The 26,110-nt window shown below is 37.4% G+C and overlaps 1 protein-coding gene and 1 pseudogene across 3 annotated transcripts in view; one reads left to right on the forward strand and one right to left on the reverse strand.

Moving 5' to 3' along the window:
* Positions 1 to 26,110, reverse strand: part of TPK1 (thiamin pyrophosphokinase 1) — a 316,037-nt gene that overhangs the window by 100,134 nt on the left and 189,793 nt on the right. The gene's annotated exons all lie outside the window — the stretch shown is intronic.
* Positions 14,260 to 14,978, forward strand: LOC129516052 (small nuclear ribonucleoprotein-associated protein N-like; annotated as a pseudogene).

Here is a 26,110-nt window from a genome sequence, read left to right on the forward strand (position 1 = left end):
AGTTCAATTCAGACTCTTAAGTCTACTGGACTTATTTTTCAATTTTTCCCATAACTAGTCAAGGGTTGGCAGGAATACCAGCACTGCAATATATATTTCAACTTTCCTCCCTGTATCGTTAACCACCCCAACCTTCCTCCTATAAAAAGCACTGTATGTAGAGTCTCCTACAACAGACAGCTCCCCACAATTACTCAGGCACCAATATTCCCTTCTGGCTGACCTCTCCCTTTTGTCAGGCTCAACAACCCCTATCCCCATTCACTTCTCCCTTCTCTTATCCCAGAAGCTTCAAGTCACTCAGACTCAGGGGAGTAGAGGGGATGGAGAGAATTCTTGGAAGGATCCTGGCCATTATCCTATCTGAACAGACTCTGGGAAGTGTTTCTGCTTGCAGAGATGCAGCATGGCTGATGTTCAGCATGTGTGACTGAGTTGGGTGTCTAGTTTGTTTGAGGTTTCTTCCATTCATATTCACAATGCTCATGGGATGTTATTAGTGCTCTCAAGAAGGGGGGAGAAAAAGACAACTTGGCAATTACTTATTTATTTCAAACCCCAGCCTGACTGCTGAACTTTATAAACTGGAAGAAATAATGAGAAAGCTCCAGTAAAGACAGGGAGAAGTGACATAACAATTTTTGAATATTGCCCAGGTCCTAACATTCTGCTGGGCACCATAATTCCCACAACAGGCTTGAGTGGTAGAGTTACTACTAGGAGATCACAGATTCAGTACAGTCATTAACGTTCTCAAGATCACTCAACTAGTAACTGGAAGATGTGGGGTCTACACTCCAGTATGGTGCCATTTTGAAGTCTTTTACTACACTATCATGTTTTTCTAGGCTTCTAACTTCAAAAGCTGTCATAACATGTCATGCCTTTGCTATTCTCATTATTACTTTTTGTTCCCTGTATTCAGTGTCTAAGTTAAGCTTTTCCACGATCCAGTCTCAAGAACAATTACTTGTGCAGCAAATGAAGGAATTAATAAGTGAATGAACAGCTATCTCCCTTGACTTCATCCATCTAGCTTCATTCCATTTACATGTCCTCGTTCATTTACTTGTCCTTTGTTAGTGGCTGAATATAGGGAGAGTGCTGATAAGAATGTATGGGGCACACACTTGTGCTTTCAAAACAGGCTATTAGGTTTTCTGGAGGTTCACAAGGAACAGTACAAGCAAAATCCATGACTGGGCTAAGATTAAGAAAATGAACACACACAAAGTATTTTTAAAAACGTCTGACTACTTTTAGTCTGGAACCAATAGGACAATTGGAAACAGTTGGGTTAATAATCAGATGGTACAAGTTCCAAGACTCAGCTGAACCATCATTTACTCCATCATCCTTCTCCAGGAGGCCGCAACCTGGCCACTTGCACCCCCTCGAGGTTCCCCAGTGCACTGTTTTATGTCTAGTTCTCTCAATGGAAAGTAAACACCTCAAGGAGAGAAGCCACATCTCATTTATTTTTATATCTTTAAAAATTCGTAGAGTGTTGGACACATAGTAGGAATACAATAAATATCAGGAAGGGAACACTAAGCTTAGTGCTTCCACAGAACCGCTCTCAATCTCTAATTTATGTAATACCTACCACCTCACTATCCTATCCCTTTGTTCTTCTTTACATTAAATCTCCCCGATTTACTGTTTACTAATTCATGATTTCTAGTTCCTCGCTTCCAACTCTCTTGCATTCATTCCAGTTAAACTTTTGCTTATACCTCTTTTCCATATTGGTTTTCATCAAAATAACCAATGACCTCCAAATTGCTAAACCCAGTGGTTAATTATTAGTCCTCACCTTCCAGTAGAATTTGCAATGGGCTCACACTCTCTCCTCCTTGACATATCATCTTTACTTTGCTTGCAGAATGCTACACCCTTGGTTCACTTCTTCACCCACAATTTCCTCTGCTGTGTCCTGCTCTTTTGTCCAGATCCTAAAGGTGGACTGCCCCAGGCCTCAGTCCCTTAGTCTCAGTTAGATACTCTCCTCCAATCTATCTACAATTATGCCCTTTGTGAGCTTAACCATCTAGATCTTGGTGAATCCGAAATTCGTTCTCTAGCTGAGACTTCTCTAACTCTGCTCCTGAACATCCAGATGCCTATTCGACATACCTTGATCTTTTACCTCAAAACCACGCCATCTTGATCTGAGTTGATATAGACTCCATCTTTCCAACCGCTTTGGCAAAAAATTTTCCTTTTCTTGTACTCATAAGGAAATCCTATTGACGCTATATTCTCAATATACCCAGATTCCTAACACTTCTCATAATTTCCTTCACTACCACTTTGTCCAAGTCCCCACAACAAGATCTCCTCTTGTTCCAACCAAGCCTATTCTCAACTCAACAGCTAAAGTGATCCTTTGACAAAGTCAAGTCAGATCTACCTACTTCTATAATACTGATACCTCAAGAGAAACACTCCTAAACTTTCTGGAAGTTTTCTATATCCTTCGTCTAGTGCCTGAGAAGTCTAGCTAGACACTAGGTTCTGTCCATGGAGTGGCTCTGAGAGAAATGCTGTCATTATTAATGAATCCTGGTTCTGAGCTAGCCTGAGGGAGCCTATTATATGCACAGCACTGTGGTTCAGGGTACAGGTGTTAAGGAAAGACTTTATGGATCTGAATCCCTTTTCACCATGTTTGTGTTTCATTTTCTTTATCTATAAAACCAGAACAAAAGGATTGTTGAGGATTAAATGACTTGATATGTGAGGTACTTAGAACAGTGCCTGCCACAGTGAATGCTCCATAAACATTCATTATTATTAAAAGGATTAAAATGGGCAACCAAACAACACATTACTTTCAATTTTAGACAGTCAATTTACTTGACTCTCATTTTTCGTGTCAAGAATGTTAGGATAATTTTGTCCTCTGAAAGTAACCTGAAAAGTATCCTACTATATATTATGTGTTGGTAAAATGTTATAATAAATACACCTTTCAATTTAGACAGCTCAAAATCTTAATTGTTACAGTATTCTGGTACCTCTTACATGTGGGGCAAGAGTCTTTGATATGAGAAAGGTCAAAGTACTGATTTTTGAAGGAAAGAGGAGATGGTTTTGATGTCCTGAGGTAACATTATGGTAAGATTTCTGAGATAAATATCATGTCTTAATGCCACTTAGCTTTATAGTTCTGTGCTGCAAAGATGATAATCATGAAGGCATAGTTAAGCATACGAGGTGTGATGCAGTGGGTTTGCAGCAAGGAACAACTGATAATATAGCAGTCTTTATGTTTGTCACAAATCAAGCATGTTGCACAATGATCATCCTCATAATTGAACCACCTATTCTTTCACCCTCTCCTATTCATACAAGTCTGTGTTCCTGTGTGTCTCCACCCCTTTCCTATATTTCTCTGTGGTAGTCTGTCTCCAAAATGGCACCCAATGAGCCCTATGTCCTGGTATTTGTGTCTTCGTGTAGTGATCTCCCACAATGAATAGAACTAAACTTGTGTATCAACAGGGTACTGCAGAAGTGTTGGTGTGTGACTTCTAGGCTAGGTCATAAAGAATGTGACAGTTGCCCCCTTGCTTGCTTGCTTTTATAGATCACTTGCTCTGGGGGAAGTCATGAGGACATTTCTACAGCCCTATAGAAGCCCATATGGAGAGGGATGAAGCTGTCCCCCTCCCCAGTCAGCCAGCACCAACTTGCCAGGTACATGAATGAGTTGCCTTGGAATCATACGACTGATGCCCAAGGCAACTGAACTTCATGAAACCTTAAGCTTAAAGCACCCAGAAGAGCCCAAATTCCAGACCTGCAAAGAAACTCTGACATAAAATAAATGCTTAGTTGTTTTCAGCCACCAAGGTCTGTAGCAATTTGTTTCACAGCAATGGATGGCTAATGCACTCCTGATCTCTTGCTGTCCCTTTCTGGGTGCTTGTGTCTGCACTGCTTTATCTTTAGATCCCCGCTGTTTTTCCCCTTCTCATTTTCTGTGCCCTCTCTACTTCTTTTAAGATCCATACAACAGAATAGGCAAATATATATAAATCTGTATATATATGCATATATTTGCTTTTGTTCAGAAGAGTGTGTGGAAAAAAAAGTGGAAGTATGGTAAGTTATTTCTAAAGGAAAACAACTAGCTTTTCTTTGCCTCCTTCTCTGTGGCAATATTGGGATTGATTCTCCCCCATCTTTATTCTTTCTTAAGCTACCATCTTGGGGAAGGGGAAAGATGAAGTTAGAGGCACAGAAGGCTCCCCAACAATCATGAAATTTCTTCTCAGTGAAATTAAGATAACACATTCATTAAAACAAAACGTATATGCTTAACAACATTACATACACTTAAACTCCCTGTAGTGTACATGATCAATTTAAAAGACCACATCAGGGGATCCCTAGGTGGCTCAGAGGTTTAGCGCCTGCCTTCGGCCCAGGGCCTGATCCTGGAGTCCCAGGATCGAGTCCCACATCAGCCTCCTTGCATGGAGCCTGCTTCTCACTCTGCCTGTGCCTCTGGCTCTCTCTCTCTCTCTCTATCATGAATAAATAAATAAAATCTTCATAAATAAATAAATAAATAAATAAATAAATAAATAAATAAATAAATAAAAGATAAATGAAAAAGACCACGTCAAAGCAAAAATGAGCCATATTTCATAATGAATTTGGGATAAGGAAAAAAGCATTAGCATAATATATATTAACTATCTAACTATCCCAAAGTCATTTATTTAATATCCTTTAAATAAATGATGAAATGTGACCAAAGTAGTTATTCTAAATTTGATTGGGTACTATAAAGTTTCCAAAATTGGGTCCTCTAATGCAAGACGTACTTCAGGAGCAACACACAAGAGGCTGCTTCCTGTATTTCCTAGCTTTACATTTTCCACTCTTCTAATTTTTTTTATACAATAAAAAATTTGTTTTAGTTTTGCTGGTACCAATTTATGGTATCCTGGAAACTCCATCTTTCCAATGATGGAAAAGAACAGGTACTCACAACAAAGCAGAATTACCAACATATTTATGGCCTTATCATTTGACAGAGAAGGTCAAAGCTTCTCTGAGTTTATTCATAACCCTGCACCAGCTTTCAATTCTTCGAAAATTGCTCCTTGATACCCGGCTTCCATGAAATCACAGAGAGTGGCAGCCACTCTCTTAAGGCATAAATCAGATTCTAAATAACTGATAGCACTTTTTTTCCTCTAGACCTGGACAAGAAAAGCACTCCATTTTCATTGTTGAGTGCTGGCACCTAGAAAAACCAGCACAAAATGGATGTTTTCAGGGTTTAATTGCTGAAGTCATTGGTAAGAAAACAGTCTTTGGGATTATAAAAAATAAAAGTCCTGCTCTTAAATGCCACTGCTATTTTAATATCCTCTCTTCTTTCATTCTCTAAATCCAAGTTAAATACTGCTGCAGACTTAGTGACTATTTATCATGATTGATGCTCTTGTGACTTTGTTGTTCCAAACTCAAAATGTGCAAGCTGTGTGGGATTTGGGCATAGTATAATACAAGCCAAGGGCACAACGACAAGTAAAAAAGTTATGTGTATATGCAACTAACTACTTAGAATAAACAAGTAAGATTAAAAGATTTTTTAAGTCCAGACAAAATATTAATTTTTTTTTCTTTATTGATGTCAGTTATTCTTTATTGCAGGGAACATGAAGAAATAGTTCATGGGAAGCCTTTATTTTAATAATCAGTAACATTAGTTTTTAATATTCGGCATGTAACATCTCAGCCACAGTAGCTGGGCATTTAGGAGATGCATATACTGATGCATCTCCTAAATGGCTGAAAATGATCCCATGTGAAAAATAGTTGACAGCTCAGGATCTTTAATCTGCAAGCATGATTTTCTTTTAATGAGTTATTTTTACTGATCTATGAAAATAATCAAATGAGTTTTTTCATTTAGTTGTTTATCCTACTAAAAATTAATATAGTTCTATGAATGGCCATCCAGATGACTGTTTTATGAGTGCACTGGCATTCAATGTCAGTCACTGTGTGTTAGCTCATATTTATCGTTATGTCGGCAACAACGGGGCCAAGAGAAGCAGATACACCGCAGTGTGAATCGGCATAGACTCAGGTCTGTGGATCAGATGCTGTCCCGCTACTTATTGGCTGTGTGACTTTGGACAACAAAATTCATGTCTTTATATCTCAATTCTCTCATCTGCTAAATTGAGAGACAATCTAATATCACAAGTTGTTGCAGCAGTTAAATCAAGAGCACACATGAAGTACTTAACTCAGAACCCTTTTCAATAAATCTCAGCTACTTCCTGGTCATTATTTTGTCATGGCAAACAACAACAACAAAAATGGATGAGATAAGGTTTAATGTGTGAACGCTGTGCTTGTATCAGGACAGGGGCTCTGTTATTCACCCTTTATTATTTAATTTTGTTAAATAAGCCAACAGAGAAAACAAGAGACAGGAAACACGTTAGAATTTCCATGTGGTGCTTTTATAAGAAACACATGAATATAATTTCACCTCTGTCTACACCATGCCTTTCCAGCCTCAGCCTCCATTCTAAGGCCAGTCTACACAGCCATGTGACATCACTTTCTCGGTAAGTCAAGGCTGCTGTGAAAACACAGACCAAGTCAGTGGACATAGAGGCTATTACATGGAAGGAAAACTAATATGATCAAATCTTCGTCTTAAAAATGAGCCAATTTCACTGCTTTATTTTACATTCTAGCACCTCCATGAATTCCACAATTCACAGTGCTGCTTGGTTCGGACATAGTATTAAGTAGTGGTCAAAATTTGAAGCCTCATTTTCTGGATCTAACAGCTGGCATGAGAAGCTATTGGGAAAATGTAATTTTGTGGGAATTTTAAATCCTTAATGAAAGTTCGAGTATATTACTTAAAAAATTAACTGTTTGGGCAGCCTGGGTGGCCCAGCGGTTTAGCGCTGCCTTCAGCCTGGGGCCTGAATCTGGAGACCTGGGATCGAGTCCCACATCAGGCTCCCTGCATGGCCTGCCCCTCTCTCCCTCCCTCCCTCCCTCCCTCTCTCTCTCTCTCTCTCTCTCATTAATAAGCAAAATCTTTTTAAAAAATGAACTGTTCAATATTTAGGAACACTGGTCACTGAAGTAACGGGAGCCAGGCTGCCATGTGTATACAGTAGAAATAAATTAGGACTCATGGTATAGATACTGTCTTACCCAAACTTCTCTCTTTTCCTTAAAAGAGAACTTAATATTAGATACCATAAAAAGAGAGTTTTTAAAACAAGGCATTTTTTTCTCCATTAAATTTGTTTCTATTTATGTTCCTCTTCTGAAAGCCAAAGGTTGATGCCTTAGTAGCTTTGAGTATTAATAAACAACCTCATTCTATTTAAATAACTCAGGAAAAAATGCATTCTAGAAGGAAAGGAAGATACCACTTCCTCAAATGAGGAAAGTTAGTATCTAAATGTTAACATAAATAACATACTTCTGTAAGTGAAAGACCAATATATATGATACATATGCTTTTAAGGCCAAGTAGCCCATTTTAACCCGCCACTTCTCAGATACTAATGAATAAATAATATTTCCAGTCCTTTCTCTCTCAGCCCAAACTTGTACACTAAAATAGAATTAATTAAAAAAAATCAGAGTAATTCTGCTGTATGAGAAGCTAGCATGATGTGGCAGAGAGAGTGCGCTGGGCTGTGCATAAAGAGCACAAAATTAAGGTCAATATAATGTTTTATGGCCTCAGCGAAATCAGATTCTCTAGGCCCATCTGAATATAATAAAATATTCTTCACTTGCCCATTGTGATTAAGTGTGTTAATGCAAGTGCAACATGCCCAATCTATTCTTCTGGTATTTCTTGCCAAATGGGACACTTGTAGATTAATCTGGTTTTAAAATAAGGGAAGATGTGGAAGCTAATAACGTTATAAAGTGAGGAGTGTTGGGGAAATAGTGTGCAAGAACCAGGACAGAACAGAACAGAAAACTCCTGTACGTGGGGGCGCTCAGAGCTCTAGTGGTGCCTGGAGGAGCTGCTAGAAGGAAGATGTGTCAAGATTTACCATTTCAGACCTTAAGTCTAGGTTATGACAAGTCTTCTAAGCACTTAAAACTTAAATGAATATGGAGTGGATAATGAGATTTTTTTTTCTCTCTAAAATGTAAGTCTGATGAATGATGCCTGAAAAGTACCACCAGTCATTTTTATGAGTGCTCAGCTCAGCAATATAAGGTACCTAAAAGAAAGATTTTCTTTGTTTTGGCTTCTCAAGGATGGTCACACATCCCTTGTTGAAAGAAACATCATCTCTATAAATTTAAATAGCTAAGGTAATACAGTAAACTTAAATAGCTAAGATATACAGTAGAAATCTACCTAAATAATAAAAAGTAAACTGTGAATGTATTTTAAGGTATAAAACCATGCATTTATGTTAATAACTGTTTATCCTAATTAGATTCTTCATATATTATTTGCAAAAACCAAAAGGATTAGTTTTACTTAAAATACATATATATCTGATAATGAATTGGTTATGGTTTATAAAAAGATAAATGACAGATGGTTATACAATTGTATATAACAGAAATAGTTCTTTTATTTGATGAAAATAAACAAATCTTGTAAAAAATTATAGTCTGGAGGAATTTAGAATTAATAACCATTGTGAGTGAGCCTTCAAGAGAAAAGAAAAGGTACATTAGCATTATTGTTTGACTCAAATATTTTTTTTTTGTTGTTTGCAGGCTCAGAAGGTGCCAAAGATAAACTTCTGACAAGAACTGTAAAGTGCCTTGTTTCTATTCAAAAAAGCATTTAATGATTAAGGTTCTGCCTTTAAAAATAATAATCCTGAGGTAAAAACTATTTCCATGTTTAAAAAGATGCACATTTGCATACCCACGGGCATGTTTTTTTCTCATGGAAGATAGTCCTGAAACTATAATATTCAATCCTTGATAACTAAATCCCATGAACACATTATAGATTTGCTTCAAAACTATTTTCATATTCAATTTAAAGATGAGAGTCACCTTGAGTTATTTTTTATAATTTCAATGTGAAATGGAGGAAAAATCATTTATACAGTGAATAGGAAATGTTCTATGAAATACATCCAGAGAGCCCTTGAAACCAGCCAGGAGAGTTAGGGTGGCAGAGGGTGAGTACGGTTAGAATTGTATCACAATGCTACACAGATTAAGATTTTAGGATTAGAAAAAAAATGAAATTATGGTCAAAATTACATCTGTAGCAAAAAAACTACTGTGATACAAATGAAAGTATCTTCAAATCCAATTTCTTAAATGAAAATTTTCTTCAAAACTTTAAACACAGCTCCAAGTTTTAAAAAGTAAGTAAAAATAAGAAAATCTTCAAAGAATAATGAAAACAATAGAAACAACATAAAATATTAAGACTAACAAAACTTCATGTTCACTCCAGACTCAGCAACTGCCTACTCAAGACTATTTGAAGGCTCAGTGGGTATCTTTGACTTAACACAGTCAAATCAGACTCGGGTCTTACCCACAGTCTGCCCCTCCCCATTTTTAGCATGTCAGTAAACGGTACCACCATCCAAGCCCAAGACTAAATTGACTATTATGTCCAACAAAGGGTAGGTACCATGAACAAAGCTAATAGACAGATGATGTAATAAGAAGAGACACTGTGTTATGTTCAAAACTGACAGAAGATCCATCTTTAAAATATACAAGAAACACGGCAATAAAAAGCTGACAGTATCCCCAACAGAAAAAAATGAGTTAACATTAACAAGCGGGATTAAGGAGTATGCTTGTCGTGATGGGCACTGGGTGATGAATCACTATACTGTACACCTGAAACTAATACCGTACTGTATGCTAATGATACTGGAGTTAGAAGAAAAACAAACCCCCTCCCCAAAACAAAATAAAAATATACAAACACTTCTAACATAAAAAAGGCACTAACAAGCTATATGAAGAGATATTCAGACTCATTAGTCATTATGAAATACAAAGGAACACAGCAAGATATCACTTGATTCCTATATACTTTATATCCAGAAATCTGGATAATATGAAGTGTTCGTGAGGATACGGTGATAATTTTTAAAACACAAGAAAAATAAACTCTCACACACTGCTGGTTTGGTAAATGCATTCTAGGGGTAATCTCAAACTGTTAAATAGAGTAAACCTATGTCCTATGATCTAACTACAATTCCTGTTCTAACTACATATGTGTCAAAGAAAAGCTCACATGGGTTCATAAAGGCATATATGTAAGATGGCTCATTGCAATATTATTTGTGGTAGTGAAGCAGGGTGGGGTTGGGGGATACAAGGTTTGGAAGCAATTTAGTGTCCCGGATTCAGAGCAGCTGGGCAAATAGACTTGATGCCCAACATACAGTGCAATGAAAAACTTAAAAAGAATAGATCTTAAAAAGATGCCGAGTAAAAAGGTAATCAGAAAAGACATGGAGGAAATGCAACTGCTAAGCAAAACAAGCTGGTCTGAAAAACAACACATTGTATGGTTCCAATTATATGACACTTGGGAAAAGGCACAACTATAGCAACAGTAAACAATGAGTGCACTGTTCCCAAGGGTGTGAGGGAAGGGTAGGGGTTAGTGAAAAGAGGAAGCCCAGGGGACTGTTAGGATGGTGATCTTGTGATGCATGATACTCTAATGGCAGATACAGGACAGTATAGGTTTGTGAAAACCTATAGAACTCTACCAAGAACACAAAGAATGAACTTTACTGCATGTAATTTTAAAGAACCATTTAGGAGGTTCAGGGGGCCTTGGGGGAAAATGCAGACTGTGACAGGGGAAACTACTTGCACTACAAATGTAAAGAACAATCTCAATGGACAGAGTAGGAATAAAGGTGCTGACTTAAGTAGCTTTGGAAATGCATATAAAAGTACAGGCAAAGAAACTATATGTAAGTACTGCCCTCTAGCTGATAAAGTTTCCTATAGAGGTACGAGGTAACAATTCTAATACGGCTCTCTGTGTACACTGAAATCCAATAATTCAGTAAGTGGCAGAGGGTGAGATCCAGGTTTCTCACTGATGGAGTGGAGATTACAGGCAAGCAAGGCAAATAAACTAGAATGATCCCTGTAGTAATGGATTCCAGTTGGAACTATCAGTAAAAACTCACACTTAATTTGGATGCATATAGAAATATGTATAAAAATAGGTGTATACACAGGTTAGTACACATACCTATATTTCTTTGCTGAGAGTGCCTTAAAAAATGACACCACAGGAGCAATAAGCACACCTACTATCCAGAACATGGTTTCTAATACCATTCTCTAACAAAAGGAAACAGAACTCTAAGGAGCACTGGATGATTCTAAGACCTGGGCAGGAAATACACAGGACGAGCCCAGAACATCTTATAGTAGGAAGAAAACCTTACAAATATATACAGGTATGGGACAGATGGAGAGACAGACACGCACACACACAATTTATGGGGCTATGTCAAATGGGCATACGACCAAAGTGAAAGAGTTTTCAATGGCCAAAAGTGAAACAATCTGAACAACCAAATAGAGAAAACAGTATTAGAATACAAATCAGAATATAAAATAGGTATGCATGAGTCTAACCTGAGAAAAATAAATTACTAAATACATTTTTAAATGGGAGAAAAAGAGAGAAACCTCCACACAGAAAAATTCCAAATAAATGATGTAACTACCGCAATGGAGTGGCAGTGTAACTCCCCACTCCTTCAGTGTGGGCTGCACATATTGACTTTCTTCCAGAGTACATACAGAAGTGGTGGGGGGCTTGGGGCAACCTTACAGCAGGGAAAGCTGACACACACTACTTCTAACCAGGGGATCAAGGAACAAAAACAGTGATAAATCATATTGATTGTATGTACCTTTGATATGTGATAAAAATGGTACTTTAACTGTACATCTTCCTCTCTAAAACAGATGAACCCAGTATAATCATGAAAAAAACATGAGACAAATTCTATCAGAGAGCTATCTTAAAATATACATCTGACAGTACACCTCAAAACTGTCAAGGTCAACAAAAACCAGGAAAGTCTGAAAAAAATGTCACCATCAAGAGAAACTTAAGGAGACATGGTATCTAAATGTAACATGGGATCTTTAATGTGATCCTGGAACAGAAAAAGGATATTAAGTTAAAAGGTAAGGAAAGGATCCATGGACTTTAGTTAATTATAATAAATCAATATTAAGTATAACAAATGCACCATACAATAAATTAGTAATTACATGGAGAACTATGTGTGGGGGATAAGATGACATATATGGGAACTCTTTGTACAATCTATTCAATCTAATCTGTAAGTCTTAAATTATTCTTAAAAGTAAGCCTATTATTAAAAATATATAATTATATAGAATTACATACAAATTATATACAATTGTATAAAAATACTCAATTATACAGAGGTAATAAGTAAAAAAAATTCATTTATGTAAAATGCATACATACACACCCAAATAAAATCATAAATAAGAAAAACAGAGAAGAGTATATGTAACTTACATTATAGACAAAGGAGTAATAACACCACTGACATGTAAAGAGGTCCTAACAGTAACTGAAGAAAATGAGGCCAACAACTTCATAGAAAAAAGATGGACAGTCCAGAGGAAAAAAATGTGAACAGCTCTTAAAAATATAAAAATATGCTCAATCCCATTGTTAACAATAGTAATACAAATTAAAATTATTTTGGAGTATTATTCCCTACCTATTAGATAGATAAAGAGGAAATAGGTACTCTTATCACTGCACTGTCCAACCCTTGGTGGAGCACTTGAAACATGCTTCATTCAGACTTTGTGCCAGTTATTGCAATTCTAGAGATCTATCCAAAAGACACACTGGCAAAAATACAAAAAGACACATGAAAAAAACTATTCATTGCACTGCATCACATCACTGTAGTCTCGGCTTATAGACAAACTAAAACATCAGTGGAGTATATCAGAGAGGTTAGAAACAGATCCACATGAGCACTGATAACTGATTTTTGACAAGCTGCAAAGGTAATTCAGTGGGGGAAAGAATGGTCTTTATGACAAATGGTGCCAGAACAACTGGATATCAACATGCAAATGAAGGAATGTCAATCCATACCTCACGTGACATACAAAAAGAAAATCAAAATGGATCACAGTTCTAATGTAAGACCTAAACCTATAAAACTTCTAAGAGAAAACATAAAAGGAAACTCTTGTAACCTTAGGCTAGATAAGATTTCCTAGATAAAACACCAAAAGCAAGATCCATAACATAAAGGATGGATAAAGTGGACATCATCAAAATTTTAAAACTCTGCTCATCAAAAGGGTACACTTCCCTACGGTACTGGGTCTGAGAGGGAAGTATAAACTCATGTTAAGTGTAAAAAAAAAAAAATCTGGCTTTGTCAAGTGAATCTACTTAGTAGCTACAAGCATTCCCTTTAATGCCCTGATTATGGTCTCTAACTATTATTTCTAATTAAGAGGGCCCTTTGGAGAAATTCCAAAACTCAGCTGGGAAATGTACAAGAGGAGCCAGGAACATACTGTAGAAATAGAAAGGAAGAAACTTATCAAAGACTAGTGGGTTTGTGTCAAAAGGATTCATTTGGGAGCCAAATTGAATATGCTCCCCCTGGCCAAATATGGGACACTCTGAGTAGCAATAAGGATAATTACCTAGAATGGACTGATTGTACATATCAAATAGGCTTGACATGAGCTCAAAGAGACCTAACCAATTGGTGTTGAGTGTAGTGACTGTTGGAGATGCCGGACAATCTGTTCTGAGGTGTGGCCAGCAGCACATGGGAGTGGCCCAGCGACCACTTACACCTGAGGCAGACCACTGAACAGCACACATGGCAGGTGATGCTCAAGTCAAATTTAGAAGGACAGACTCATTGAGCCACCGAGAGTGTCAGCTGTACCCAAGGCAATGTCAGCAGCAGCAAGTACCTGCAGTGAGTTTCCAACCAGAACTGAGACAGGCATTCTTAGCAGAGACAACAACAGGTGGTAAAGCAGGACTGGAACATCCAGGTAGCTGATTTCCAAGTGAAAAACTGAGGCCCATCTACTGTTAGAAGCTTCTGTCTCAAGCCTGCATTATTTGTAGGAGAACCTGCATCAAATCTTTGTCTGCAGCCTTCCCTTAGGTCTTAAGGATCTTAAAATCTTACTGTGGACACTGCATTTGATGGAACAGCAACCATGAGTGTGGGAAAGAGCAGCAAGCTGGTGAGGCACACTGACCACAGAATGAGATGTATCCTGCAAGATGGCCATATCTTCACTGGCACCCATATGGCTTTTAACAAGAATATGAACTATCCTTTGTGGACTGTGATGAATTCAGGAAGACCAAGCCAAAGATTGTGAAGCAGCCAGAGTGTGAGGAAAAGTGGCTTTGGGGTCTGGTGCTGCTACCTGGGGAAAATGTGGTTTCCATGACTGTGAAAGGGCCATCCTCTAAGGATGCTGGCACTGCTCAGGTACCACTTGCTGGAGCTGCAGGAGGCCTTGGGGTTGGCAAGACAGCTGGCAGAGAAGTGCCAGCTGGTGTTCCAATTCCCCAGGCTCCTACTGGATTAGCAGACCCTGTCCAAGGGGTTGGGGGGCATCTCAATAAGAAATGAATGACTGCAGGAAGAGGTACTACAGCAGCTGCTCTAACTGCTGCTCCTGCCAGCAGTGCTGGACTCCCACCTTAATATCCACCAGGTCAGGGGACCCCACCCATTCCTGTGGGCTGAGCAACACCACCTCCAGGCTCCCTCACATGCATGACATTAGAACCCCTATGAGCCCACCAGCCAGCCTCTCCATGCTCCAGGGACACCAATAGAGGCATGCCCCCTCTAAGAATGAGACCCCCTCTACCAGGAATTAGAGGTCCACTTCCCCCAGGAATGCATCCACCAAGACCGTAGGATACTGTTGATCCTTCCTAAGTCCCTCTTTCCTCTGCAATGTCTCTTGTCAAACTGTGCAGAATGTTTGTGAGCTTTTTGCTCCCTCTTTGCTGCAATGCATAAAGCAACTTAAAAAAAAAAGGAATATTAGAGAATCAATTCACTATATTGAAAAATGGTCAATAAAAGGAAAAAGAATTAAGTGTATAGCCTGCCTTCCTTTACAGACTATTCCACAGGATAACCCAGGAGCTGGCTGAGGGAAGCTTCTCTTTAGAGCAGTATTTCAGGCAATCAGTGAAGTAACGGTGGCAGAAGTTTAGTATTAGTGTTAAGCAACTGCTCATGAGGTCATAGGGGTGCACGATGATTACCAATGGCTATAACATCACAATAAAGAGCAAACAAATGTTGTGATGTAGTATTACCCATTTCAGAAATACCCCCCCCGTCCCCAGACCAGGTTCTTTTTTTTTTTTTTTTTTTAATGGTCTGATCACAACTCTAGAATTAGCCAAAAATTACAAAAATTCAAAGGAAAAAGAAAGTATTTAATGACATCATGCCATACAATGATCCTGGACTGAAAATTTCAGAGAACAAATGACAAAGTTTCTTCAAGGAAAATGTTGAGGAGGGGGAATAAAAAGAGGAAGGAGAAGAAAAAGAGAAGTGGAGGCAGAGTCAGGTAAGGGGGCCTACTGTTGAAAAGAACAACAGAAATATCAACCCACTGCAAAGGACAGGCCTTATTTGGGTCCCTGATCATACAACCAACCATAAAACATCTTAAAATAATGGAAGAAATTTAAACACTTTACTTCATCACATTAAGTAATTATTCTTAACTTCTCCTGGGTGTAAAAATGGGACTGTAATTATGGTTTTTAGGAGTCCCTTCTTTTAGAGATACATACAAAAATATTTTTTTAGTGGCGATAAAAACAATACACAATTTGCAAGGGCACACAAACAAAAGATAACTTATAATATATTAGGATGGTTTCTTATGTGACAGAAAGGGAATCCTAGAGGGGAATGGGATTTGAATCAACAAATCCCAATCAAATAGTGAAGTAAAATGACCAATGATGACACTGTGCTTATAATTTTTTATTAATTCAGCCCTTTCCACTCAAAGCCCTAAGGAAAGAAACAAACAAAAAAAACAAAACAAAACAAAACAAAAACAAGCTTTCATGCACATGGCCTTAAATGTTTTAGTTTTCATGAAAAGCACATGCATTATCTCATTCCAGTCGCTCACGAAGAGAAACTGAGACTCAGAGTCTCCAGAAGCCATGGTCAGTAAACACCAGTCAGGACCCAAGCCTTCCACACAGAACCAGAGCCCTAGACAGCACTACGTGTGCATTGAGTAATTTAAAATTTTCAGACCTCACAAAGCATAGGATAATAGATATCACATTGCTTCTTCATATATTTGCTCATTAAATATCTATTCTATAATTAACTATGATATACAATCTCCTTCCAGTTCCCTTTGTAATTGATTCTGAATGTTTCCCTTCTTTGAGTATAACTCCTCTCCAAAAGAGCCTTGTTGTAATAAACTTCTATTTTAGACATAAATGCAATTTTTCATATAAAAAGCACTGTAGATAAAAGGAAGAGAGGACAAGATTTGTAGCATTAATTTTTTTTAATGTTGCACATCAACATTTTTATGCTAAGTAGTAAGTTAGAATTTGGTTCATAAAATTGTTTTAAATGAAGTGTGTGTTAAAGATAAGACGAATGTAAAGAATTATGCACTATTTGGCTTTAGAAATGAAATTCTTTATGGGAGCCTACTGGATGGTATGCAGTATTAGGTGTGGCTGCTAATAACTGGTAGCCATTATTTAACACTATTTAAAATCATGTTATGAATGCAGCTGCAATGAATTGGTGATTAAAAAGGGCAGGAATCTTTGCATCTATGAGGTAAGTTCAATGAACAGAATGTAAGGTCTGCAGATGGAGTTGTATCTATGGCCTATCTAGGTCTCTATCGTGGAAAACAGCCTCAATTTGTTTTTCTCAGGAACAGCATAATGTATCAATTAAGAGTACAGAGCAGTACATGTGCAAGTAGAATGCTGGTCATCTCTCATCTCTGCAGCTTACTGGCTAGAGGTACGATCTGCCCATGATGTGCTGCTTCTGTAAGCTTCCATGATATTCTCTCTATATTTGTACTACCGAACTTAGTTTATTTTATTGTGAAATCATGATCTATTTCATGATGATACTATTAGCTCTTTGAGAGGAACTTATTCCTCTTTGGTCCAGCAATTTGTAAATATCTGATACAAATAAATCTTCAATAATATGTTAGTTGAATGGATATATGAAAAAACTTGTCCAAGTTCTTTTATATTTCCTAAGGCTTACTCTGGCTCTGGGAAATATTTTATAATGTGAAATATGCTCAGAAAAAAATATTAAGCTCTATTCATTGCTTTTCAATTACTATTATCAAAATTTCAAAGAGTGCCCAATTCTTAATAGCCTAGCCTCACTCAGGAGAAAATAAATCCTTCTCCACTGTGCCCTGAGCAGCATTTTTGTACATTAACCTTCCCTGATAAAATAAGACCAATGTTCCATAGTCTGTGCCTTTTACCTTGAGGGCTTCTGGTTAGGAGTGAAATTGGCTTCCTATCATCAGACAATTGGAAAGGCCAACGTGTACGTAATTAATCAATTTTGAGGCTCCTCTATCAACATGACTTTTTCCAAAAAGAAAGACTCTGATTCATTATCATTACTACTTTGGCTATAATAGAATATTCTTTTTCTTTGATAAGAAAACTGATTGTGTCCATTCATTTCTATTTAAAAACATATACACTCTACAAAGGGTGGCAGGGAAGCCTAATTCTCTGTTATAAAGAATTATGTTTAATGAGTTTATCTTTTTTTGGGGGGGGGGGGAGAGAGAGAGAGTGCACATGGTTGAGAGAATGTTGCGAAGGAGAGAGAGAATTTCAAGCAGGCTCCACACCCAGCATGGAGTCCAACACAGGGCTCAATCTCACAAACCTGAGATCATGACCTGAGCCAAAATCAAGAGCTGGATACTTAACCAACTGAGCCACCCAGGTACCCCAATGAGTTTATCTTTTTAAATTGTTTCTTCTACACTGAATGACATCATACCAAGTACAGGATTCATGCAATTAGAAACAGAATCATGGAGTGGAGAAAGCTAAATGGTAAGTCTAACTTGGATTTGTAATGTGGTTTTACTGTTAAGGAGTGGCATAACCCCTGGAAGTCAATTTATCTTTTTCAGACCCTATTTGCTCATCTTTAAAATTTGGTCATATTGTCTCTACCTCATAAGGTGTTTTGAGAGCAAAACAAGTCTCAAATGGGAAAGTGCATGGAATCACCTGAGGAATGTTCTCAAAATATACACAACCACAACTCAAAGAACTACCTAGTCTGAATTTCCAGTATGTTCTTTCAAAAAGCTACATATGGATAAATGATGGTACATAGGTATGTCCACACAATAGTGTACTAAGCAGTCATAATAAAGGAATGAGGGATGATCTCTATGCTGAATTGTTTCCAAAATACGTGAAAAAAAGGAGGTAGAGACAGATATATATAGAAAGTTAAACTTCACATAAAAAAGGGGGTAATGAAAAGATGTGTACATATTTATTTTGGTTTTGCTTTTATTTTTTGCAAGAATCTGGAAGATTCTGAAGGAGGGTGGTGGTGGTGAGGGAGATAGGAATAAAAGCAAGGCCTCTCCTCACAGTATCTTTTATCAAGCTTTGCCTTTGGGCTATGTAACTATTGTAAAATATTTTAAATAATTAAAAAATGAAGTCTTATAACTTCAAATCAACTGCAACAAATGAGCCTAATAATATATTAAATAGGCAGCATAACCCTAGAAAGAACAAATTTTAATATATTTTTTAAAGATTTTATTTATTTATTCATAGGGACACAGCTAGAGAGAGAGAGAGGCAGAGACACAGGCAGAGGCAGAAGCAGGCACAACGCAGGGAGCCCGATGCGGGACTCGATCCCGGGTCTCCAGGATCACGCCCTGGGCTGCAGGCGGTGCTAAACCGCTGAGCCACCGGGGCTGCCCCGAATTTTAATATTTAAAGAGAAATTTTAGATACAGTAGTCTGGCTGGAATATAATATAAAGACTGACCTACAAAGAAATCTTAAATTTCACTCAGTAGGTTTACTATTAGTAGTAATGTAGGAATTATAAATCTGAACTAGCTACTATATATTATAGTATAATACAAGTATAACATTTCAATCTAAGATTTTACAGGGGGAGGGTGGGTTAAAGAAATAAAAATATAAAGGAAAAGTTTAAAAACTATATATTAAAACTCAATTAAAGATATCAATGTGAACCCATGATTTATACATACACACACAAATTTTTTTTTATTATTTCTTAGTTCTAGAAAAAGTCTAAAAGCAAGAACTTAGTTCTAGCAAAAGTCTAAAAATCTTAGTTCTCTGAAAAAGTCTAAAAGCAATGCCACCACAGTAGCAATAAGCACATCTATTACACCTGGATCTTTGTTTCTAAATACCATCCCCCACATTGAAGTATTTAGGATAATGTGATGTGATATCTGCAATTTACTTTCAAATGGTTACCAAAAGGAAAAAAAAAAGTCTATATACATAGAGCACATATGATATTTTAAAAATTACAAATAGTTGGTTGGAATGTTTCATCATACCAGTCTTTTGAATTCTCTGTAAATATGGCTCTTTCCATAATTTAAAAAAAAATTGACTAAGGATAAAAATAAAGCTATGATTTCAGTGCATACTCCTGAGTGAGCCACTCTCTGTGCATAAATAATGCTTGCTGCTGATTACTTTTCCTTCATTCTTTTGGAACCCTCTCTATGGATCCACTGATATTCAGAAAGTAAGCACGGATTCTAACAGAAGGCTATAAAGCAAATGGCAGAAAAGTAGGATTCGGAAAATTCCTAGACTATCCATGGGTGTACCGTACTCTTGCTACTCAGAGTTTCCTCATCTGAGAAATAGAAACAATGAGTGCTCTGCTTAAAAGGACTGCGGGAGAGTCAAGTGAGGTGATGACAGGATTTCATACATGTGAAAGCTGCATATCTATACAAATATTACTAAAATATAATCTTATAACCTTTCAGGTATAGAGGCTATTTTATGACTTATACATGGCTCAAGATATTTCAAAAGGATATTAACAGTCAGTATGTCTTCAACATTGAGACTTATCTACTTGATATCATATTAGTAGTATCTCAGTCTGCTTCAGAAGACAATATGGGGCTGGCACATCTTTAATCTTATTTTCTGTCAAAGTAAGTTTAATCCTCTCAGTCTGTAGCTCATCCTATGTTATACTCTGCTTTGCTAACTTGGTTCTTAACTCTGATGCATTTTTATAAATTTCACTGTTAAACTATTCCATATGCATCTAAGTCAAACGTCATTCTGATCATGACAAAGTTATGGATTAAGTGGACCTTTTAAAAGACAGCTATGGAGGATAGTGGTTTTCAAAAAGAGAGAGAGAGAGAGAGAAGAAAGAAAAGGAAAAAAAAGAAAAAGAAAAAGAAAATCTCCCCAGTTGAGCAGAGAGCCGGAACACTGACTTGCCTTCCTCTCAGTAAGACTGGCTTAGAAGTGCTGAGATGCTTTGTGTGTGTATACGCATGCACATGTATGTTATGTGAAGTGTGTATAAGAGGGCAAGGCACCTTACACCGTTCCTTGGAAAAGCTTCATAATATCCAGGATGAATGGAGCAGTTTAAAAAAGTACCCTCAAATCTGAGCCCTTCTAGCTGAACTTTATTTAGATATGTTTTCCACTTTTTCTCCACTTTCAGTTTTGATCATTTTGGGAACAAACAAGATCATAATGCTCCCAAATTCAGGGGAAAAAATATTAATTGGATAAGAAGTAATACCACCCAGCTGGAGCCCTATGAAGCCCTTTATACAGAAATTTTCACTTGTGCCAATCTTCCTTCCAGAGGCTCATTTCATTTCCCTGCTGGTAACACTCAGATCACTTCACAGTTCATTGATACCGCATTGGCAACCTTTTGTTTTCAATCAAAGGGAGATGCTGAAGTAACGCTCAATTGAACTAAGTCTACATGACACAGTGTGCTTGTGTCCTTGCCACAGAGGACTATGGAAGGGGAGCTAAAGGAAACTCTGACACCTAGCATTCAATATTCCATTACATTATCTACAATTGGATTATGATGAATTACGATGACAGAGCTCACACAAACGCTGATGCTGTCTTTTCCATTGTTTCACCCGCGCCCAGCACACTTATGGATTGCATCCAGTCTCCAAAATGGATTCTCTGTCACTCATGGCTTGAAAATGAAAGGCCAATGCTCAAGTAAGTTTTTAAACAGTTTCCATAGAGATTGAATTTAATATTGCCTCCCTTGTTCCTTTGGAATCACTGAGGGATCACCATAGGCTTTTGCTGATGGGGCATCTTTCTATAAATCTTCCTGACTGAAAGACTCATAAGGTTAAAGAACTTGTACACAGTACGGGTGACTGGCAGGTATCAGGATGTTATTGCATGCCTTTCCCTCTGTGACTTCATTGTATCCAGGTTGCCTTTAAACCTACCAGCCCTGCCAGCGTCATTCTCAAGGGTAAAAATATACCTGCAGCCACTGAAAGCAGTAATCACTCCCCTGAATGAGCTTCCACCCAACTAGGAAGAAAGCTCATGTCAGTAGAGAAATAAGTGGACTAAATTACAGCCTGGGATGCTCAGTTGCCCTGTATTTTTGTATTTTACAAGAGGAGGCGATTATGAACACCTGTTAATAGGAATAGTGTATTTAAATCATCTAAAACTTCCTATTTGGATTTGGCTAGCATCCGATGAACTAAGTGTGATAATTATTTCATCTTTAATCATAAATAGGAAACTAACTTTTTTAAGGTTTAGAAAATGAGGAAACTTATAACTTAGTAAATTTTGTTTTAGGGATAGACTCTTTGAGGCCCATAGGAGAAAAAAGATTTTAAAAAGTGATGAAAATGATCCAGATGAGGGAAGTTCAGAAAGGCATACTTAGAAATTGTGTGTAGAAGTCAGAAGATTTGAGTAGGGCTCTAAGACAGGAACTTAAAAGTTATTTTTTTGCACAGGAAAGCAGTAGTTGTGGTCAGTTTGGAAAACCAATGGAACAATTTTCTTAGGTTGTGTAACACTGAGAAGACGATAGACCAGAAAAAAGGAGATTCATTTTATTTATTTTTTTAATAAACAAAACCAAAGAAAAATATTTTTTAAAAATTGGACCAAAAGTACAGAAACCATGAATTGAGTCATGTTTTGTGACAACTGCTGTGACAGAGGAAGTGTTTCTCCAGGAGTAAATGCATGAAATGCTTTCTTAAAAAGAAGGTATCATTTTTTTTAAATTTATTTTTTATTGGTGTTCAATTTGCCAACATATAGATCAAACTCCTTGATTCCCACTTCGGCCCAGACCAAGGTGCCCATTCAAAAGAGGGGAAGGGCCCACTAGGACTGTGGGGCTAAGGGCAGGTCAGGAAGAGAAGATAGACTTGAAATAGGTTGAAAAGTACTCCACCACCATATAGTGATACGATCAGTGCTCATCAGTCTGCAAGCCATCTTACAAAGGCATAGCACGACAGCTGCACTTCTGCTCATTCTGGGAAAAAAAGATATAATCCTTAACATGCATGTCTGGTTTTGTTTAGCTTGGAAAATGGCCTCACCAAAATAATTTTATAAGCCATCATTGGTTCCCAGGTGAATCCCCCAAACTTCTATGAGTGAACAGTGAGAAGGGGTGAGCAATAGATTTCTATCATCCTTCTCATTTTATAATCAACTCACAATTATCTGGTTTCTACCCATATTTTGCCATTAAAACTGTACCTGATCAATTTCTTCTGAGCTACCAAACTTGGTATGTCTTTTATACTCTCAACACATTAGTTGATCATTCCCTGCCTCTTCAAACCACTTTGGTCTCAGTGATACCACTCCTATTTCTTTTCCTGTAAGGTATTGTATTCTCTAGGGTTTTACCATTGATCTTTTCACTCCACATCTTCTTCCAGAGTATAAGAGTCCGCTCCCAAGTTTTTAATTAGCATGTATGTGTTGATGATTCTCAAGGTATAATACCAGGTCAAGCTATATGTATGTGTGTAGTGTGTGTATAAGTTCAATAGAATCACACACACACACACACACACACACACAGAAGAATTGCCTAAAAGGAGAAATTCTTTATATATCTGTATTTAAGCACATCTAGTTTCAAAACAGATCCATCTTTTTATGTCCCAGAGTCAGCTGGCCAACCTCCTGTCTTCACCTGTTCTTCTCATATTCTCTATTCCGAAGAAAGACCAGCTGCTTAATCCAGAATGCTACTCATTACATCAACTCCTTCCCTCTGTGGTCCTCCAAAGAAGACTTCTGAGCATACATCCCAAGGAACTCATCAGCAAGGTGAAGTTGACTTATTCATCATTTCCTTTTCGGATTTCTAAGAGTTGAAAGGCCTCCATCTCTTCCCTAATTTATTCTCCATATTGCTACCAAACTAAACTCTCAAAATCATAATCTAATGTCATTCCCCTGATAAAAACGCTTAATACCTGAGCGTAGCCATCAATATAAAGACCATCTATCTGAGAATGCAAACAAGTCCTCCATGCTCTAGATCTTTCTTCCCTCCAGCTGCCATCTCCTATAGCTTCCCAGGATCTAGCAATTTAGAGCTCCCCCGTGCCACCTTCTCTCAGGTTGCCTTGCACACGATACTCCTTCCACATTACATTTATTCATCTCCTTTTGCCTAACTTTCTATCAGACATTATCTCTCCTGAGAAACTATCTACACAATCACCAGCAACCCCATCCCCAATCTGAATTAGATGCTTTTTCCATGCCATCCTCACCGGACTCAGTGTTTTTTGTTTTTGTTTTTTAAGGTAACTCATGACCCTGAGATTAAGACTTGAGCTGAGATCAAGAGTCTGAAGCTTAACCAAATGAGTCACCCAGGAGCCCTTCTTAGATTTCTGAATTTTGTGATTTATTCTTCTGGCTTCTCCACCGAGCTATAAGCAATAGAACAGAAGCCATGTGTTTTATTTCCACATTCTCATTGCCTACCACAGTGTCTATTATATAACAGGTGTTTGAAGAATGTTTGTTGTTGAAATATTCTATGCTGTAAATCAACAAAACAGAACACAATACCTATAAAATAAACTCTTTATGAATGTCTGATTTAACTTCTTAGTTACATAAAATTAGTTTAATTAAACATGGATAAAACCATAAAGGAAATATTTCTATGGCAATCTAAAGAGGACATTAGGGCACTTAGAAAAATGAGAATTATATAGCTCTAGAATTTTGTTGTCTTATTGCTCATTAAAATGTCATGTTTTCATAATAACACGATAAGAGTTACACTGCTCTAAATAGGATAGATTTTGGTTTATAATTTTAAAATGTCATATAGTGGAAGAAGTTAAAGTGCACAGATGAGGAGAGAGGAGAAGGAGAGAATGGGCAGAGAAACATTTTCCCTAGGAAGCTGGGCAAGGCCTGATAGCATCAATTTACTTTCCAAGAAACACTGTGTCTGACCTTGGGCAAATCACTTTATCTTCAAGTCCCTGGAATTGCTCATCCATAAAATGGTTTTTAAGATTTTATACCATTCGCACTAATATTTAAAGGTTCTATATAGTTTTGTTTTGTTTTTTAAATAGGTTCCACACCCAGCATGGAGCCCAAAATGAGCCTTGAACTCATGACCTTGAGATCAAGACCTGAGCTGAGATTAAGAGTTGGACACTAGACTGAGCCCCTACTATATAGTTTATATTCTAGAATCCTTTCCCAGGTGCTATCACTGATAAGACAGTCCTGGACACACGTACATGTGAGCAGACATGCCAACACCCTCAGTTCTCAGCAGAAACCACCATGCATACCAAATTCACATCATGGTTATCCAGTTTCTATCAGAGTCTTAACATGTTCCTATGATATTCATTACCAGCACTGCAAAAGTCTAATTTATAAAATGTGAGAAATTTAAGCAGCAAATAATTGTTCTAGGGAGAGAGAAAACAAGCAGTAGTCATGGGGAAGAAATATTTACAGCACATTTAGAAGTTTGCTCAGGTGAGATAAAAACTGATGAAAGTCTGCTCTGTAACACCATTCCCCTGCATCAGATACTGGAATCCTGACTAGGAATCACTGAACAAGGTTTAGGATAATGTAAAAGGCACGCCTTATTAACTCTTGGACATCTCATTTCTTGGTCATAAATCCTATTAACTTGTATTACCAACTGCCATAAAACTTGCAGATAAAAGATAATTTATGCTCAGTGTACAGAAGCTAATGTTTCTGTACTCCTGAGAATCACAGGACCAGAAAATGAGAAAGTATGTATGAGAAACCTGGAACCTCCCACACTCTGCATGGCAGGCATGATAAACATGGCTGGGAGCACCGAACTGTCTTCAGAAGGAATATAGCCTAACTAGTAATTGATATCAGTGGTGTTTCATGTAGGAAATGTCTCTCACTGGTTTCATAAAATCTTCTGCTCATAAAAGGTCATAAAGTCTTATTAAGAAGACATTTTTGGAAGTAAAAGAGAAATGCTTACTTTTAAGGGAGGAGCTATTATGCATTCTGTATTTAATCTTCTATTTAAAAATGGCAGATTGAACATTTCTTCAAAGTAAATGCTACCTACTGAGGCTTTCACTCATAATGACATTCTTACCCATAGTAAGTGAAATATGCCAAAACACAATATAAAAGACATTATATATTCCAAACATTTTTCCATATTTACATGGATTTGGAGCTATACTATTATCTCCTTATTTTAAAATTCTATATGTAATAACCAAACTAAGTCAGAGAAAGGGGACTGAAAAAAGAATGTAGATGAAAGACTTCAGTTTGGAACAATCTCTGTATCTTTAAGGACATGGCTCCTGGACATGCAGGTCAGCCCCTATTGACCAAAATGACTCTAATAAATAAGGATACTTCTTTATGTGATAGTCTCAAGAGAGTCTC

The sequence above is a fragment of the Nyctereutes procyonoides genome, unplaced genomic scaffold, assembly GCF_905146905.1.
Source record: "Nyctereutes procyonoides isolate TBG_1078 unplaced genomic scaffold, NYPRO_anot_genome, whole genome shotgun sequence".
Lineage (NCBI taxonomy): Eukaryota > Metazoa > Chordata > Mammalia > Carnivora > Canidae > Nyctereutes > Nyctereutes procyonoides.